Consider the following 16,999-nt stretch of genomic DNA (forward strand, 5'->3'; position numbering starts at 1 on the left):
TCTCTTTATGATCTTTATTTTTATCAGCTTTAATACAAGAATACAGCATATAATACATATACAAAATAGGTCTTCTTGTTTATCTTATCAGCGAAGCTTCTGGTCAATAGTAGGCTATTAGTAGTTAAGTTTTGGGGAGTCAAGATTTATATGTGGATTTTGAACTGCATGTGTGGTTCTGTGCCCCTACTCCCTGTATTGTTTGAGGATCAACTGGTGCCAGGCATTTTTTTTTTATTTAAAAAAATTAATGAAATAAATAATTCAGACAAAATAATAAATAATATATACATAAAGATGAATAATAAAACAAAATTCAGATATATGCCAGTGAGCTTAAAAAATAGAACATAACTAAATATTATAAATATTATAATGAAAGTTTCTTTTCATAACAAAATGGCAAACTAACATGGGCAGCTCTGGGGAAATTTTAGAACTCAGAACTAAAATTGTAGATGAAATTCACATAATGGGTTAGAAGGGATCAAAGCAACATGCCAGCATGCTGTAACCCTTGTCTCATTAGGGAGAAAATTCAAATAAATAGTAATTTAAATCTATTTATCATAAGAGCATGTATAGACAGTATGGCATACACAGAATAAGAACACTCCATCTATGTAATGGAAAGCAGTAATGGGTAAAAGAAAAGCAAAGAAAGTCAGGAAACAGAATTTTTTTTAAATGACAGCAGTATTAGATCCTAAAATATTAGAAATGGCAAAAAGTATAAACAGATTAATTTAGCCTATTAAATCAGAGAGTATAAGATTTTATTTAAAATATTCAACCTTCTCTGAGACCGAATTTTAAGTAATATTAAAAGAACATTGAAGATAAAATGATGGGAAAAGGTACATAGATTTGTTCTTCCAATCCTCATGGAAGAGCATGGAAGGTTTTCCATTTCTTTGTGTCTTCTTCAATTTCTTTCATGAGTACTTTATAGTTACAGATTCTTCACCTCTTTGGTTAGGTTTATTCCTAGGTATTTTATGGTTTTGGGTGCAATTGTAAATCAGATCGACTCCTTAATTTCTCTTTCTTCTGCCTTTCTGTTGGTGTATAGAAATGCAACTGATTTCTGTGCATTGATTTTATATCCTCACAATTTACTGAATTCCAGTATGAGTTCTAACAGTTTTGGAGTGGAATCTTTTGGGTTTTCTACATAAAGTATCATATCATCTGCAAAGAGTGAGAATTTGACTTCTTCTTGCTGATTTGGATGCCTTTAATTTCTTTTCTTTTTTTTTTTTTATTTATTTTCAGTGTGTAACGGTATTCGTTGTTTTTGCACCACACCCAGTGCTCCATGCAATCTGTGCCCTTTCCAATACCCACCATCTTGTTCCCCCAACCTCCCACCCCCCACCCCTTCAAAAACCTCAGATTGTTTTTCAGAGTCCATAGTCTCTCATGGTTCACCTCCCCTTCCAATTTCCCCCAACTCCCTTCTCCTCTCCATCTCCCCTTGTTCTCGATGCTATTTGTTATGCCCCACAAATAAGTGAAACCATATAATTGACTCTCTCTGCTTGACTTATTTCACTCAGTAGAATCTCTTCCAGTCCTGTCCATGTTGTTACAAAAGTTCATATTCATATTCATCCTTTCTGATGGAGGCATAATACTCCATAGTGTATATGGACCACATCTTCCTTATCCATTTGTCCGTTGAAGGGCATCTTGGTTCTTTCCACAGTTTGGTGACCGTGGCCATTGCTGCTATAAACATTGGGGTACAGATGGCCCTTCTTTTCACTACATCTGTATCTTTGGGGCAAATACCCAGTAGTGCTCTTAATTTCTTTTTGTTGTCTGATTGTTGAGGCTAGGACTTATAGTACTATGTTGAATAGCAGTGGTGATAGTGGTCAGCACTGTTGCATTCCTGCTTAGGGGAAAAGCTCTCAGTTTCTCCCCATTGAAGATGATATTTTCTGTGGGGTTTTCATAGATGATATTGAGGTATGTACTCTCTATCCCTACACTGTGAAGAGTTTTGATCAAGAAAGGATGCTGCACTTTGTCAGTTGCTTTTTCAGCATCTATTGAGAGTATCATATGGTTCTTGTTCCTCCTTTTATTAATGTATTGTGTCACATTGATTGATTTGTGGATGTTGAGCCAACCTTGCACCCTAGGAAAAAATCCCGCTTGGTCATGGTGAATAATCCTTTTAATGTACTATTGGATCCTATTGGCTAGCATTTTGGTAAGAAATTTTGCATCCATGTTCATTGAGGATATTGGTCTGTAATTCTCCTTTTTGATGGGGTCTTTGTCTGGTTTGGGGATCAAAGTAATGCTGGACTCATAAAATGATTTTGGAACTTTTCCTTCCATTTCTATATTTTTTTTAACAATTTCACGAGATTAGATATTAATTCATTTTTAAATGTTTGGTAGAATTCCCCTGGGAAACTCTCTGGCCCTGGGCTCTTGTTTGCTGGGAGATTTTTGACTGTCTATTCAGGATTTCTGTTTCTTCCTGGCTCAATTTTGGTAGTTTATATGTCTCTAGGAATACATCCATTTCTTCCTGATTGTCAAATTTGCTGGCATATATTTGCTTATAATATGTTCTTATAATTGTTTGTATTTCTCTGGTGTTGGTTTTGATCTCTCCTCTTTTATTCCTGATTTTATTAACTTGGGTCTTTTTCTGTTCTTTTTAGTAAATCTGGCCACGGGTTTAGCAATTTCTTTTTTTCTTTTCAGTGTTCCGGAGTTCACTGTATATGCACCACACCCAGTGCTCCATGCAATACGTGCCCTCCACAAATCCCACCACCAGGCTCACCCAACCTCCCACCCCTCTCCCCTACAAAACCCTCAGTTAGTTCCTCAGAGTCCACAGTTTCTCATGGTTCATCTTCCCCTTTAGTCTCCCCCAACTCCCTTGTAGAGCATAAGGAATAACATGGAAGATATGGGGAGATAGAGAGCAGAAGGGAGTTAGCACTTTATCAATCTTATTAATTCTTTCAAAGAACCAGCTCCTAGTTTTGTGGTTTGTTGTACTGTTCTTTTGGTTTCTATTTCATTTATTTCTGCTCTGATCTTTATGATTTCTCTTCTCCTGCTAGGTTAGGCTTTCTTTGCTGTTCTTTCTCCAGCTCCTTTAGGTATAGGGTTAGGTTGTATACTTGAGACCCTGCTTGTTTCTTGAGAAAGGCTTGTATTGCTATATGTTTTCCTCTCAGGACTACTTTTGCTGTGTCCCAAAGATTTTGAAGAGTTGTGTTTTCATTTTCATTTTTTTCGATGAATTTTTTTTTTAATTCTTCTTTGATTTCCTGGTTGACACATTCATTTTTAGTAGGATGCTCTTTAGCCTCCATGTATTTGAGTTCTTTCCATCTTTCCTCTTGTGACTGAGTTCTAGTTTCAGAGCATTGTGAAATATGCAGGGAATGATCCTAATCTTTTGGTACCGGTTAAGACCTGTTTTATGACCCAGGATGTGATGTGTTCTGGATAATGTTCCATGTACACGAGAGAAGAATGTGTATTCTGTTGCCTTGGGATGGAATGTTCTGAATATGTATGTGAGGTTCATCTTGTTCAGTGTGTCATTTAAGGCCTTTATTTCCTTGTTAATCTTTAGCTTAGATGATCTGTCTGTTTCAGTGAGGGGAGTGTTAAAGTCCCCTACAATTATTGTATCATTGTCAATGTGTTTCTTTGATTTTGTTATTAATTGGTTTATATAATTGGCTGCTCCTGTCAGGGGTATAGATATTTAAAATTGTTAGATCTTCTGTTGTACAGACCATTTAAGTATGATATAGTTTCCTTCCTATATTATAGTCTTTGGCTTAAATCAAATTTATCTGATATAAGAATTGCCACCCTAGCTTTATTTTGATGTCCACTAGCATGGTAAATGGTTTTCCACCCCCTCACTTTAAATCTGGAGGTGTCTTTGGGTATAAAATGAGTTTCTTGCAGACAGCATATCGATGAGTCTTTTTTTTTTTTTTAATCCATTCTGATACCCTGTGTCTTTTGATTGGATCACTTAGTGCATTTACATTCAGGGTAGCTATTGAAAGATATGAATTTAGTGCCATTGTATTACCTATATGGTGACTGTTACTGTATATTGTTTCTGTTCCTTTATGGTCTGTACTTTTAGGCTCTCTCTTTGCTTAGAGGACCCTTTTCAATATTTCCTGTAGAGCGGTTTGATGTTTGCATATTCTTTTAATTTTTAATTTGTCCTTTTTATCTCTCCTTCTATTTTCAATGACAGCATAGCTGGATATAGCATTCTTGGCTGCATATTTTTCTCATTTAGTGCTCTGAATATATCGTCCAGTCCTTTCTGGCCTGCTAGGTCTCTATAGATAGATCAGCTGCCAGTGTAATATTTTTGCCATTGTATGTTGTGGACCTCTTGTCCTGAGCTGCTTTCAGGATTTTCTCTTTGTTACTGCCATGTCTAAGTTTTACTATTAGATGTTGGGGTGTGGACCCATTTTTATTGATTTTGAGGGGGATTCTCTGTGGCTCCTAGATTTTGATGCCTCTTTATTTCCCCATATTAGGGAAATTCTCTGCCATAATTTGCTCTAATATACCTGATGCTCCTCTCTCTCTCTTTTTCTTCTTCTGGGATCCTAATTATTGTAATATTGTTCCATCTCATGGCATCATTTATCTCTTGAATCTCTCCTTGTGGCCCAGTAGTTTTTTATCTTTTTCTCAGCTTCTTTATTCTCCATCATTTGGTCTTCCATATCACTAATTCTCTCTTCTGCCTCATTTATCTTAGCAGTAAGGGACTTCATCTTTTTAAAAAAAGATTTTATTTATTTATTTGACAGAGAGAGTGAGAGAGATCATACATAGGCAGGGAAGCAGGCAGAAAGAGAGGAAGAAGCAGGATCCCTGCTGAGCAGAGAGCCTGATGCGGGATTCAATCTCAGGACCCTGAGACCATGACCTGAGCTGAAGGCAGAGGCTTAACTCACTGAGCCACCCATGCTCCTCCAAGAGCCTCCATTTTTTATTGTACTTCATTAATAGCTTTTTAAATTTCAACTTAGATAGATGTTAGTACTTTTATTTCTCCAGAAAGGGATTCTCTAATATCTTCCATGCTTTCTTTGAGCCCAACTAGCACCTTGATAATCATCATTCTGAACTCTAGAACTAACATCTTACAAATATCCATATTGATTAGGTCCCTAGCCATTGGTACTCCTTATTGTTCTCTATTCTGAGGTGAGTTTTTCTGCCTTGTTATCATGTACAGATAAGAATAGGTGGATGAGGGAACAAAAGAGTAAAAGGATAGCAGGGACTCCAGAAAAATTAAGAGAGACCCAAACCTGGGGGTGGGGGAGGGAGAAAGGAGGGGAATAAATATATATTAGACTCCTGAATAGTACAGAGCCACACACTTGATTTGGGGTGTATTTTGGTCTGTTAAAAGAAACTGCCTTCCAAAATTTTAAAGAAAGAAAAACATATATACAAAAAATATCGGTAAACATAATGAAGGGATGGAATATGACTGTAAAAATGAAAATTACAAAATATTTTTAAGGAATTGATAAGAAGTTGGGTGAAAAAAGAAAAAAAAAAGGAACAAATACAATCAGGCTGGAGATTAGAATGAAGCCATGCAGTTGATTTAGGGTATATTTTGATCTGATAGAAGAAACTGTATCTCAAAATTTTAAAGAAAGAAAAACCTATATGTATATAAAAAATAAGGCTAAATACAATGAAGGGATAGAATATGACTATAACAGTGAAAATTAAAAAAGATTTTTTTAAAAGTATTAATAAGTTAAAATAGTTAAAAAACATTAAATTATGAAAGAAAAAATTCAGAGAAATAGAATAAGGAAAAATAAAAAAATTTTAAAATTGTAACTTTGAAAGACTAAAGGATCACTGGGAAAAAAGCCATGAACTCTATGTGTTGCATTCCCCTAGCTCTGGAGTTCCACAGTTCTCACTGAGTGGTGGACTTGGTCTTGGCTGTATATTCTTGCTGATCTTCTGGGGGAGGGGCCTGTTGCAATGATTCACAAATGTCTTTGCCTGAGGCAGAATTGTACTTCCTTGCCAGGGGCCAGGCTGAATTAATCTGCTTGGGTTTGCTCTTGGGAGATTTGTTCCCTGAATGCCTTCCTTATAGCTTTGGAGGACAGGAATGAAAATAACGGCTTCCCAATTTCCAGCCTTGTTCAAACTGAGAGCTCAGAACCCCACTCCTCAGTGAACTCTCAGAGAAAAGCAGTCTGTCACTCCTGTCTCCTTGCTTTCCGGCTGCACTCCGTGCTCACTGGCCTGTGACTGAGTGTTTCTATCTCTGACACATGGCCCCCTTTGGAGTCTCCAAACCCAGCAGATTCCTGCAGCACCCTCCCACCCCACTTCTCCTGGAGAAGGAAGGAGGGTGTCTCCCCAAATCTGCCCCTTGTGGGGTTCCTGCTTGAAGGATAGTGACGTGACTGTGCCTTGGATCATGGTTTAAGGTAACCCCAAGCTGAGAGCCCTCTCCTCAGTTCCATCTCTGCAGCCAGCTTCCCCACTCCAACACCTGGGGGCTCTGCCACACTCAGTCACCCCTGGTCTTTCTGTGACCCTGAGTGTCCTGAGACCACACTGACCCTGTGAGGGCACCACCCCCTGTTTAGCCTCTGGAGTGACGTCCCTCAGTGGAGCAGACTTCTAAAAGTTCTGATTTTGTGCTCTGCTGCTCTACTACTTGCCAAGAGCCAGGCCCTCCCCCCACGGTCTATCTTCCATTATGTCACTTTGGATTCACTTCTCTGCACGTCCTACTTTCCAGAAAGGGGTTGGTTTTCTGTCTTAGAGTTGCTGCTCTTCTTCTTTTCAAATTCCTGTTGAGTTTGTAGGTGTTCAAAATGTTTGGTAACTATCCAGTAGAACTCCTGGGACCTGATATTAGGTCTCCTACTCCCTGCCATCTTTTCTCCTCCTCTATTTACTATTTCTATATTAGTTTTTAATTACTTTGTAACAAGTTACCACACTTAGTGGCTTAAAACAACACACACTTATTATCTTATAGTTTGTATAGGTCAGGGGAGCAGGCATAGATTAACTGGGTCCTCCACTTAGAGTCTAACAAATCTGCAATTAAGGAGTCAGGGGGACTGCATTCTCATCAGAGGCTCAACTGGGGAAAGATCTACTTCTAGCTCCCTCAGTTTGTTGGCAGAAATCATTTTCTTATGGTTATAGGACTGAGGTTCCTGTTTTCTTGCTGACTATTGGCTTGGAGTCATGCAATTCTTGAGTGTTCTTTGCTGTGTAGGCTTTGTCATGGGACTTCTCAGCGTGTCAGCTTACTTCAGGGCCAGTGGGAGAATGTCGCATTTCAGCTTCTACTGTAGAGTTTTATATAATGCAATACAATCACTGGAATGGTGTCTCATCACCTTTGCCCTAGTCGCAGATTCCACTCATACTGCAGGAGAGGAGCTATACAATGGTATTATTCATTAGGGGTCATCATAGGTGTGTCCATACTTTGCATTGATTCACTCTGTTTTTTCATTATGTATGTGTATATCCAAGAATATATATTGTCTAGTTTGTATATGCTTTTGAATTTGAAAGTGGAACCATTCTGTATTATTCTGTAATTTGCTTTTCTAGTCACTTTTTTGGATGCACTCATGTTGATGTAAATTAGTTTGTCATTTTCATTAATATATAGTAGTCCATGGTAAGACTGTCACAAAATTGATTTATTATTCTATTGAAGAAAGTTTGGTCTATTTCAAGTTTTGCTAGTATGAAAAAAATATTGCCATGAGTATTCTTTTTCATGCTTTTGCTGTAAATGTGTAAGAAATTCTCATGAATTATAATCCATTCTTCATTAGTGACCAGGACAAGAAGTCTTTTTTTTTTAAGATTTTATTTATTTATTTGACAGATCACAAGTAGGCAGAGAGGCAGGCAGAGAGAGAGAGAGGAGGAAGCAGGCTGCCTGCCGAGCAGAGAGCCCAACGTGGGGCTTGATCCCAGGATCCTGAGATCATGGCCTGAGCTGAAGGCAGGGGCTTTAACCCACTGAGCCACCCAGATGCCCCAGGACAAGAAGTCTTTTAAAAACAAAAATCAACTTAAACCCTTCTAGGTCTAAGTGACATCTCACTGTACTTTGAACAAAATCCAAACTTGTTTATTGTAGTTTACAAAGTCCTATATGCTTTGGCCTGTGTCCATGTCTGTAACCTCTGCTTGGACTAATCTTACCCTTGCCTGTTACATTCCACAGTGCTTTTTATTCTTTTCAAATATGCAAAATTTTTCATTCTTTCTTTTTCCTGGGCTTTTGTACTCTTACTAAAATGCTCTTCTTTATTGCTTTTGAATGTTGACTCCATCACATCATGCATGACTCATCTCTGAGGGCATCAGAGTGCCCTTTCCTAGTTACCAAATATGAGTATCTTCTCATTAACTCAATTTCCTGACTTTATTTTCTTTTCCTAGAATCTATCACTATGATAGTCTTCTTTCATTTATTGATTATCTCTCCATCTATTTATCTCCCCATTTTGAATGTAACTCCTCTGAGAGCAGGACTCTTTCTGCTACTTAACTGTATATCCCCAATACCCAGCCAAATGTCTGGCACACATAAAGTACTCAAAAATATCATAGTAAATGCGTAAAATAATAACTGCAGTATCAGAACTTGTGAAAACCAATGACATAGAAATAAAGGTAAAAATGAGTGTAAAACAACTTTTCTGTAGACTTCTGATGGGCTCAGAGGAGTTTTCTGCCCAATATTATTCTTATTTGTTAAGTAATGGTGCCAGAAACCAAAATAAAGAGTTTTCTTTCAGACACTTTCAATTCTGAAATAGGAAGAAATGACATACAGTGCTGGATGACTGCATCTGGGAAAAGGTTGAGAAATTCTATCTTTCCAGGCCTATCATTAGGGTTTTTGGTTGTTGACAGCCTTCCAGGCTCACTAATTAAAACTGTAAAATTTCAGGTGAGTGACAGTAGCTTATACGCTAATTCTGCTTTTTGCAGCTGCAATTGCTGAGCAGCTAATGCTATAATTGATGGATGCTGCCAGTTGCTGAGATGGATGGAAATTAATACTTAAATTACCATTGTTAGAGGTCATAATCACATTTTCAGTTGCATCTAAGAAATGGTATATTTACATTGCCTCTATCAATAAAACTATAATTTAGGGGAATAAAGATGCCATGTATACTTTGGATGTTGAGTATTATAAGTATAGATATAAATATTTACAATAACTTCTAAATTTCAATATGTAATGTATGTAATGTCTGTCTTACCCCCAACTAACAGTTCTTTAAGAAAAATACAAAAGTAAAATAAATAGATAAATCCTCAAGAAGAAAATTATTTGTCCCCAAAGGGACTTTGATTTGTCTTGGAACTCTTAAAATTATTTAACATATCTGGTTAGTTAAAATTATTTATGTTTCACCATGCTTTAAAGGAACTGAAACTTTTTGAGAACATATTTTCTGTAATAGGGTATGGCCCGCTAATAATTCTATATTGGTAAAATAAAACTCGAACTCCTGAAGTGGGATGCTATTGTGGTGGTCAAGGATTTCTGAAATGATAGTACATCACAGCATTAACGTTTAAAACAATGATTATATTATATTCACTCTGTTCTCGTTGAATACAACTGGGAGTATGAAGGTAGTTTCAGCTTTTCTCTTTTCTGGTTCTCTTTATATTTTTCTGAGCCACCCTTTCTCCCTCCCTCTCTCTCTCTCCCTCTCTCTTTCTTTCTTTTTACTTATTTACTTATTTTACTTATTTATTTGAGAAAGTGAGAGGGAGAACAGGGGGAGGAGCAGAAGGAGAGGGACAAGCAGACTCCATCTTGAGCACAGAGCCAGATGTAAGGCTTGACCCCAAGACCCTGAGATCATGACCTGAGCCAAAATCAAGAGTTGGATGCCCAACTGACTGAGCCACCCAGTCCCTCCTCTGTTTTGCTTTTGTTTTTGTTTTTTGGTTTGTTTTGTTTTTGTTCTGTTTTGTTTTCTTCATGGGCTTGCAGTCTTGGGCTCCTCGTTATTTTCACCTACTCAGTAATTCCAGAGCAAAGCTACATCTCTGTAAGTTTGATTTAAGTGGTTTGAGGTGATGCTTGGGCATAAGTATCATTTCAGTTGATTCTAATATGCAGTTAGATTTAAGAACCAATGTTTTATACTCTCTTCTTGGGTAGTTCATTTACTCACACAATTTGAACTAGTATGCTGAAGATTCTAATATGTATATCATCAGCTCTAACCTGAACTTCCTTGACTAAATACACGTGCTTGTCTTCTCTCTTTGGATGGGCTCAGCATGCCAGTACTGAACTCATCAAGCACTATGTGCCCTCCAGTTGTTCTTTGTTTTGTTTCTTATCTAGAATCCTAGAAATAATTATAGTCTTTCCCTATGCCTTTCCTACTATTTTCAACAGTCCTGACAAATTTTCTTCCAAATATTCCTCAAGTCTTTCCCATTTCCCTCATGTAAACTTTCTGTTTAGCTAAGATCTTCCCATCTTAGCTTTTTTAATAGTTCAAATAGATTTTCCTTGTTCAAATAATCTTCCCTACTATTCAAACCCATCTACCCTTTCATAAAAACATCCCATTCACAGTTACAATTCTGCAGTGGCTTCTTATCTTTTATTGGATCCAACTGAAGCTCAAACTTCTTAGCAAAATAAGTAAGGTATCCATGACTGACTATGTCTCCTGTCTTATTGCCAGATTCTACTCGGTTCATACTTTAGGATCTAGGATATGAAACTCCTTGTGATTGTCCCTAAACCTCAAGTATTCCTAAAACTCCATGTTTTTGTTCATGTTCTTATTTTTGTCTAAAATTACCTTTCCCTTCCCTTAAACTGTTTATCTTTTAATCATTCCTTACTACTTAACCCAGATATCACCTCCTGTAAAATGACTTCTTGAACTTGCTAGGCTTGAATAAATGTTCCTCTGTCCTCTCCTAGCATTCTGGGAATTCCCTTATCATAGAGTTAGCCAAATTAAACTCAAATATTTATTTACTTATCTGCCTCTCCATTAAAATGTAAGCAGGAGCTGTGTCTTACTATGTTCATATCCTCAGTGCCCATGTGGAACTTATATCTGTAACTCAGTGGGCTTTAATTATACATTTCTCAGATGGAATGATTCATGATGGCTCTGCTAAGTTACCATATATGCTTAAGCACAACAACTCAATTAATATGTTTCCCTACTATGAAATGGGTTGATGAATTTCTGTTAAAATTTGTTTGTGATCATTTCTATGAAAATGTTTCAGTAAGCATCAGGTAGTATTAATAAGAAAATGTCATCTTATTTTGCAGTTGTTCCTCTTTACTTGCTACTCCCTTTAAGGCATTCCTAGTGATTTTATGTGTGAAGCTTTCCTTACCTAATGCCTAATTGCATTCTCTGCTTTTTGCACAGTCAATTCTTGATTATCCATGGTCACGGTAGAAAGGGAGAGCGTGAAAAATCTAAAAATCTCATTTGCATCAACTGCCTCTCTCACCAAATCTTTTGCCAGAGACAGTAATGAGTGTAGCAAAGCTGGTGGAGGTGCAAATGAGCTGTGAAATGGCAAAAACTCCTGTTGCCAGATAAATAGAAAATGAAAAGCTCTGAATAATACACATCTGGATAGTCACAGAATAACATAAAATCGACTATATTAAAAAATTAGAATTTAGTGTATGATTGATGAGGACTAATGCTTTTGGCTTCTGTGAGGTTATCAGGGTTCGTTTTACTCATAGGCAAAGTAAGTGGTTGCATACCTACTATTATGTCAGGTGTTCTAGGTTGATGTTATTTCTCCAAATGTTACATTCATTCTCTTGCCTCAGTGTCTGAATTTCCTCCATTAAAATATGTAAAGCATGCTAATTCAAAAATGAAGTAAAATAAAATATGTAAAACATGCTGAAAATAAGGAGACTGGGTGCACCAAAAATAAAAATAAACTCCAACTATAGCAAATTTTCCTAAATCTGGCTATCCTTGGCCATATAAACACTTGCTTTCATATTCTGATCATATAGACTTTTAGGGACCATTTTATTCCCTTCTAAGCTTTAGAAGACAGCTATAAGACAAATAAATCAATGAAAGTGATATTTCTGTAGACACTTTTCTCAGTAGAATTGATAAAGTCAGTTGGAACTTCTAAAATGTTCTGTAAGTTCCTGCAACTTTCAATACCCATAAAGTTTATAATATTGTTACTGAAGATGGAAGAGACCTGCAGTTATTAAATAAAGGAATTGGTGCACGTGATTCTGGAGAATGGAAAGTCCAGAATCTGCAGAGTGGGCTGGCAGGTTGGAGACCTAGGAAGAGCTGATGTTGAAGTTCAAGTCCAGAGGACGTGTGCTGATAGAATTCCTTCTTGTTTGGGGAAGGTCAGTCTTTCATTCTAGTCATACCTCCAAATGACTGGAATTTCATTCATGTTATGGACAGCAATCTGCTTTATTTGAAGTTCTCTTATTTAAATGTTAGTCTCATCTATAAACACCCTCACAGAAGTATCCAGAATAATAATGACCACATAACCGGACACCATGGGCCAGTGAAGTTGACAGATAAAATTAATTATCACACCCTTCTTCTGTTAGCTGATGAAAGGGGTCCAGAGAAGTGAAATAACTTATCTGAGCAACTGGTAGTTGAACTCAGACTAGGATCCAAATCTTTTGACTTCTTAGTTGGAACTTTTTCTACCATAGAACACTGATTTTTAAAAACTGTGATAATGATAAATAAGCAATAGAGTTTAGCTCAGAAATAAATACCAATAGTGTTTCATTAAAACAAAAAAGTCTATTAAACAGGAGTCTCATGATATTTTAAAATGTCTAGCATACTTTGTCCCTGTCTAAGTTGCCAGTAGTAGGTTCTTATTTTTTCTGAAATAACAGCTTTTTGTTGAGCTGCAATTCATGTATCATAAATGTCACCCTTTTGAAGTACATAATTCAGTGTTTTTTAGTATATTCACAAAGTTCTGCAACCATCACCACTATTTGTTTCTAGAATATTTTTATCACTCCCCATTCTTCCTCTCTCCATTCCTTGGAAACCACTAATTTTGGTCTCTACAAATTTTCATTTTCTGGACATTTATTATAATTGGAGCCAAATAATATGTGGCTTTTATGATAGCTTCTTTCACTTAGCATATGTTTTCAGGGTTCACCCATGTTGCAGCATATATCAGTATTTTATTGAATTTTATTGCTAAATATGGTTCTATTCTTTGGATATACATTTTTATCTATTTGTCAGTTGATGAATATTTGGGTAGTTCCCACTTTTTAGCTATTAGGAATAATGCTTGTATGAACATTTGTGTACATATTTTCATGTACACATATGTTTTCAATTCTCTAGGGTGGAATTGCAGGGTCATATGGTAACTATGTTTAACTTTTTGAGATGCTATCAGAGTGTTTTCCCACAGTGGCTGCCCCATTTTATATCATTAGCCACGTAATGGAATTCCAATTTCTCTAAATCCTTTTGTCTCTACAATACTTGTTATTAACCTGTCTGAAAGGTGAGGGCTGAATTCCAGAGAACTAAAGGTTCTGCCTGATAAAAAACTGAAGTCATTAGAATTGTCAGTTGTCAGTGCTGGAAACTGGGATTGGTAAACCTCTTGACATTGAAGAGGAAAGATTAATGACAAGGATACACTTGAGAGAGTAGATCTATAGCACTCATGGTGATAAGTGAGTACTAAAGAATTCCTTATAGCTGGAATGGCATAAAAATTATAATATGTCTTATATTGTTTTTCTAATTTATACTGTATGCAAGTATCCCTTGATCTAACCAATCCTTTAGACAGAGCCTGTAACATCTTTGTGTATGTTCTACATTAAACAAATGAAGAAGAGATTGTTTCTTGATTGGGACAGCTTGGCATCACAAAAAATTTATTTGGCATGGCATGAGAATGAAACACTCTGATTAATTTTATTTTATTTAAAAGGAGTCACTATTATTTTTATATGGTTTACTTGTTTCCAAAGAGCTAGGATATTGCAAAATATATTTACATTAAATGTTTCCAGGACTAAAGAGGAAACGTGGTAAAGTGTTGATAACAGAAGAAGAGGGGAAAGATAGAGAAGGAAATACTCTGGGAAGCATTCTGCATAGTTTGTCACATATTAACATAACATATCTATGCTTTAGGGATTATTATTATTACCCATTTCATAGATGGGGAAACTAAAATTCATAGAAATTTAAAAATTATCTGGGGTAATGCAGCTAGTAAATGGCAAAATCAGGTCACTGATTCTAAAGCTCCCTCAATCCTAAAATTTGTTTGGAACCACAAAAGACCCTGAATAGCGAAAGCAATCCTGAAAAAGAAAAGCAAAACCTGGAGATATCATGATTCTGGACTTGAAGCAATATTACAAAACTGCTGTCATCAAGACAGTATGGCATTGGTAAAGAAACAGACATGAAGATCGGTGGAACAGAACAGAAAACCCAGAAATGGACTCACATCAATATGATCAACTAATCTTCAGCAAAGTGGGAGAGAAAATCCAATGGAAAAAGGTAGCCTCTTCAACAAATAGTGTTGGGAAAACTGGACAGAAACATACACAAGAATGAAACTGGACTAGTTCCTTGTACCAAACACAAAAATAAATTCCAAATGGATTAAAGACCTAAATGTGAGACAGGAAACCGTCAAATCCTAGAGGAGAACACAAGCAGCAACCTCTTTGACCTTGGACATAGCAACTTCTTACTAGGTGTGTCTCCTGACCCAAGGGAAACAAAAGCAAAAATAAACTATTGGGACTTCATCAAGATAAAAACCTTCTGTATAGTGATGGAAAGAAACAATTACCAAAACTATCAGGCAGCCAATGGAATGGGAGAGAATATTTGCAAATGACTTATCCAATGAAGGTTTAGTATCCAAAATGTATAAAGAACTTATTCAAACTCAACACCCAAAAAATAAATAATCCAGTTAAGAAATGGGCAGACGACATGAAGAGACATTTTCTGGAGAAGACATCCAGATGGTTAGCAGACACATGAAAAGATGCTCAATGTTGTTCATCATCAGGGAAATACAAATCAAAACCATGGTGAGATATCACTTCCCACCTGTCAGAATGGCTAAAATTAATAACACAGGAAATAATGGGTATTGGCAAGGATTCAGAGAAAGAGGAATCCTCTTACTCTGTTGGTAAGAATACAAACTGGTACAGTCACTATGGAACACAGTATGGAGCTTCCTAAAAAAGTTAGTAATAGAACAGCTTTACAACCCACCAATTGCATGACTAGGTATTTACCAAAGGATACAAAAATAATGATTCAAAGAGGTACACACACCCCAATGTTTATAGCAGCATTATCAACAATAGCTGAACTATGGGAAAAGTCCAAATGTCCATTATATATAACATAATATAATATGACTATATATAATGTAATATTGGAGTACATATAATAATGGACTATATACATAATGGACTACATATATAATGGAATACTACTGAGCCATCCAAAAGAATGAAATCTTGCCATTTGCAACAATGTGGTTGGTGCTACAGTGCATTATGCTAATAAAATAAATCAGTCAGAGAAATCAAATACCATTTGGTTTCACTTATATGTGGTATTTAAGAAACAAAACAGATGAACATATGGGAAGGAAAAAAAGAGAGAAAGGAGGGGAAGTAAACCAGAAGAGATTTTTATGATAGAGAATAAACAGAGGGTCGCTATAGGAGTGCTGGTAGAGACCGGGCTAGACGGGCCCTGGGATTCAGGAAGGCACTTGTTACGGTAGCACTGGGTACTATATGTTTGATGAATTACTAAATTCTATTCCTGAAACCAATTTTAAAGTATATGTTAACTAACTAGAATTTAAATAAAAATTTGAAAAAAAAAAAAAAAGAAAAATCACTAGAAGAACAAAGCCTTTCCTGCTTCCACTATATTGTGCTGCTTTTTGGGGCAGCTGTGTTGTCACCGGCAGGAGTGCTGTTCACATAATACGACGGGGCCAGCTAGAGTTAGCGACACAGTTCCCTGGAAAGGAGAGAAGATTCTGGTCCCAGTTATGTGACCTGGGAAAGAAATCTGCCCTTTCTGCGTCTTAGTTTCCCTAGCTGTACAGTAGGTATCCCAATACCGTGTCTTGATGACTGGTTCATTTTTTGTGAACCAGAAGAGAGAATGTAAAGACCCTTTGTAAAGATATAAAGGTAGATAGAAATCAGGAATAAAGAAGATGCAGAATTCATGTCTGTCTCTTAGCCTGTCATCAGGTCATCTGGACAAACGTTATTTATCATTATACCAGAGGAGTGCGTCGGTGCCGGCGCCTGAGGAGTTGTCGTTAGCTGGCAGAGGCTTTGCTACCAGGTATATCTGTGGAATGAAAGACTCTGAGTGCAAGGCCGCCCCGCTCTATCCAGATTCCGTGTTTCACGGTGTACACTTGGAAGACAGCTGGAGAGGCTGTGCTTGACTGGGGCTCTGGCAAGCTGCTTACCATCTTCCTGAAGAAACGAAAAGATCTTGTAGCGTGTTCTGTCAGGGGTCTGCAGAAAATGGGGAAAATCGCCCTATATGTTATATTTATTGGAGATATTATTATTTGTTTTATGCTGTGTGGAAGGAGGGCCAGAGCCATAATCTATTGATCATTTAGTTTTATGAAGTTCTCAAATGGGTGATCTGGTATTTTTCTGACAGAGAGGCTATGGTTCCTGAACACCAGTAATAAGATTGTCATGTCATTTTCTTCTCGTTGGTCTTTTTATTGCTTTTTATCTCTTTGCTGGTATTGCCTCTCCCCAACCTCCCCTCCCCTCCCTTGCAACTGTATTTTTTTTTTTTTTTTACCCCTCAGGGCTATAGTTAGGACCAGC

The sequence above is a fragment of the Mustela nigripes genome, chromosome 1 (assembly GCF_022355385.1).
Source record: "Mustela nigripes isolate SB6536 chromosome 1, MUSNIG.SB6536, whole genome shotgun sequence".
Taxonomy (NCBI): domain Eukaryota; kingdom Metazoa; phylum Chordata; class Mammalia; order Carnivora; family Mustelidae; genus Mustela; species Mustela nigripes.